This window comes from Nycticebus coucang, chromosome 3 (assembly GCF_027406575.1).
Source record: "Nycticebus coucang isolate mNycCou1 chromosome 3, mNycCou1.pri, whole genome shotgun sequence".
Taxonomy (NCBI): Eukaryota; Metazoa; Chordata; class Mammalia; order Primates; family Lorisidae; genus Nycticebus; species Nycticebus coucang.
Window position 1 is genome coordinate 119,597,543 of NC_069782.1, and position 4,333 is coordinate 119,601,875.

The window sequence follows — 4,333 nt, forward strand, 5'->3', positions numbered from 1 at the left end:
AGAATAAAATAAGTTTCAACAGAATAATTCTCCCAGATTATCCAGCAATTACTTTAGTAAGCCATAAGGGCTAAATTGATGGCTGCTACACTCATAATTTTAACTTTTCCCACCTGACTGGAGCTACTACCACACGAGGCTGGTTGGTGAGAGTTTATGGGGGCCAGTCTGTTGTCGGCTTTTGACAATGGTGCACTGTTGCTGTTTGGAGTGGAATTTGTGAATTGTTGCACAGATAGACAGTATTTTTAACTACCTGCTTTAAGCTCATCTTGTCAAAGACTAAGAAAATGCTGAAGGAAGAAAACAGATTTTTTTCAATAAGAATTGGAAGAGAAATTGCAACATTACTTTGTTTTTGCTAAAGATAAGATGATTTGTTTGCTTTGTGATGCTGCAATGTCAACATTAAAGAAATTCAATACTCACCAGCATTATCATGCTCATAAGGACAACAAATATGTTAAATTAGAAGGAAAGGACTTGGCATGGTGGCTCACGCCTGTACTCTCAGCACTCTGAGAGGCCAAGGAGGGTGGATTGCTTCAGTTCAGAAGTTTGAGACCAGCTTGAGCAAGAGCAAGACCCCATCTCTATTAAAAATAGAAAAACTAGCTGAGCATTATGGGGGAGCCTGTGGTCCTAGCTACTTGGGAGCTGGTCCTAGCTACTTGGGAGCTACTTGGGAGCTGGAACCAGAGTTTGAGGCTGCTGTGAGTTATCATATCACAGCACTTTACCCATGGCAAGGGAGTGAGACTCTGTCTCAAAAAAAAAAAAAAATTAGAGGGAGAGGAAGGAAAGGTTGTATTGCAGAAATTAAAAGATGAAAAGCAAAAGCCAAGACAATTCTTTCAAGCAGCAATGAGACCTGGAAATAATGCTGCTGAAGCAACCTGTAAAGTATCTTATATATGTAGGAGAAAGGGAAGCCATTAAATTCTAATAGAAATTGTGAAAGAATGCCTTGTTGAAGATGTAGGATGCTTAGACTCCAATATCATTTCAAGCTATAAACAACTGCCTCTTTCAAGAAGAACCACTACAGACCAGCAGCATGAATTAGCCTTCGACTTAACAGAACAACTTCATGAAATATTTCAAAAGTAAAAAAAAAAATATATATATATATATATTCAATCACTGCGGATGAATCAACTGATACTACTGACTTTGGGCAGGTTTTATGTTTTATTCAGTTCATAACAGAAGATATTCTTTGCTAAGAAGAATTACTCACTTTGGATGCTCTTGTGAACAGAACACAGGGAATGGATATCCACAATTTTCAAGATAAACAGCCTGAAATTTATAAATTTAGTGAATGTATGTACAGATAGTGGACCTTCCATGGCAGGAAAATATGAAATTTATTGCACAGACAAAAAAGCATTAACAGATTCAGCTGCTCTCATTTCTTTTCATTGCATCTTGCATCAGCAAAATTTCTCTGCTATACTACTATTTTAAGTGACACTTTGCAACAAGTTATAAGTATTGTTAACTATATTTGAGCAAATGCAACATGGCATCATCAATTTCCTAACATGCTAAAGTTGAATGACGCAGTATTCTATGTGGATTTGTCCATATCATTCTAAAGTGGGTTGGATATCACATGGACAGGTGTTAGCAAAAATTTTATCTCTGTGAGAACAGATACTTAAAATTTATGAAGAACAGAATCAGAAAGGGGAATTATTAAAGGAAGATTTTTATAGGAATGCAGCACATCCATGTGACATCATGTCAGATCAAAACAACTTGAGTATTTCTTTGCAAGGTAAAACTAATTACCTTGTGATATGTGGCAAAAAAATCTAAGCATTTCAAAAAAAGCTATCTTTTTTCAAAAAAACACTTCTTCAGAAGGAATTTACAGTGAACATTTTCCCCAGTTAGCAAAGGTCATTAATAGGCAGGATGATATATGCAAATCATTTGAAGAATATGCAGCTGTTACAGACCCAGTAAATGGAGAATATAATGAAAGGTTCACAAACTTCGATGATCATGACATCATACTCAAATTAGTATTTCAGCCTCACATAGTTGATATCACCAAGCCACCTAAAGCAGTGGTTTTCAACCATTTTAGCACCAGGGACCAGTTTTATGAAAGACAATTTTTCAACAGACTGAGGAGAGTAGGGAAGAATAGGACAGGAGAGGGAGCTCAGGTGGTGATGTTGTATGACCCTGTTCCTAACAGGCAAGGGACTGGTGCTAGTCTGCTGACATATAGAACTATAGTTAGAATTCACTGAGTTCTCAGTAGATGATGTTTTAAAGTCATCATGTGATGCTAAGAAAGACCCAATTGAATTGTAGAAACATATAGTAGAATACCCATGCCTTTAGCAACATGCCCCCAAATTGCTCTTACTTTTCAAACACTTATTGCTGCAAATCTGCATTCTCCTGCCTGACCCAAATCAAGATGCCCTTAAGGTCACGAATGACTGATACACATCTAGATCATCCGAAACTGCAGCTCTCTGTGCTGCAACCAAATATCCAAATGCTTTCCAACAAACAACAGACACTAAAACAGTGGTTCTCAACCAGGGGGTCCCAACCCACAGCAACTGTATTAAAGAGTCCCAGCATTAGGAAGGTTGAGAACCACTGCACTATAAAGTCATTAAAAAGTTAGTTAACTTTAAAATCAACAAATAGTTTTTATTTTTTGAAATTATTAAGTACACATTAGTTGACGTTTTACAAAATTATGCACATTTTAAAGTGTACCTAATTGAAGCTTCTTGAATGTGGTTTTACTTAATAGCTAAATTGACGTGGCCTTCCAATATGAAAAGGTTCCCCATCCCTGAAAACTATTAGTAAAAATAAGAAAAAATTTTTAAAAATCTATACATTGTTGGCGGCACCCATAGCTCAGTGAGTAGGGTGCCAGCCACATACACCGAGGCTGGCAAGTTTGAACCCAGCCCAGGCCAGCTAAAAACAACAATAACAACCGCAACAACAACAACAAAAATAGCCAAGCATTGTGGCGTGCACCTGTAGTCCCACCTACTTGGGAGGCTAAGGCAAGAGAATTGCTTGAGCCCAAGAGTTTGAGGTTGCTGTGAGCTGTGACACTACAGCACTCTACCTAGGGTGACAGCTTGAGACTCTATGTCCAAGAAAAAAAAATCTATACATTGCAAAGGTAAATAACTTAAAACTTTTCAATTTCATCCTGGGCTTCAGTAGGAAATTTTTACATGCGATTATAGGCCTGCCCTTATACGAAATTGAGGTTTAAATTTTATGTTTTCTTTGGGTCAAGAAAAAAGAACAACAAAAAAAAAGAATACCTTAACTTGTGAAATTAAAGTTTTCAGGGCTAATAGCAACCCAAGGAACACAGAAAAATGAAATACAAACCATATTTAGGGGGGTCATATCCTCAATATGGACCACTCAGAATTTCTGACAAAAAGTCTGATTGAGTACTATATGTAAGAATTTTAAATGATAAATTATAAAGTATAGTATGAAATGTACCACTATAAATGAGTGAGACTTAACCACACAATTAAACTTTGAAGTAATTCAGACAGACTAGGTTTGTTTTAAAACACAATTAAAAATTAAATTAAAAATACAATATTGGGTTTTATGTTTAATAACACCCAATGTCACTAACCATGAGAGAAATACAAATTAAAAACTCAATGAGATACCACCTTACCCCTGTCAGACTGTTCATTATTAAAAATTAAAAAAAAAATAGATATTGGCATGGATGCAGTGAGAAGATAATACTTGTACACTATTGGTGGGAACATAAACAGGTATGGAGATTCCTCAAAGAACTAAAAGTAGGTCTATCATTCAATCCAGCAATTCCACTACTAAGTATCTTTTCTAGAAAAAGAAGTTGGGTTATAGCTTTCATATAGAAGTGTGGTTGAACCCAACTACAGCCCAAGATAAAGGGGGAGGGGAGAAGAGGAGGGAAGATGGATGAAGAGAGGGTAATTGGTTGGACCATACTTATGGTGCATTTTACAAGGGTACATGTCAAATCTACTAAGTGTAGAGTATAAATGTCATAACACAATAATTAAGGAAGTGTGGTGAAGGCTATGTTAACCAGATAGTTGTAACTATTTCAAATTGTATATAAAACCAACACATTGTACCCCATAAATGTATTAATGTATACAACTATGATTTAATTAAAAAAAAAAAAAGAAAGAAAAAAAAAAGGAAAAGAAGTCATTTTACAAAAAGGACCCCTGGGTGGTGCCTGTGGCTCACTGGGTAGGGTGCTGGCCCCATATACTGAGGGTGGCAGGTTCAAACCCAGCCCTGGCCAAAT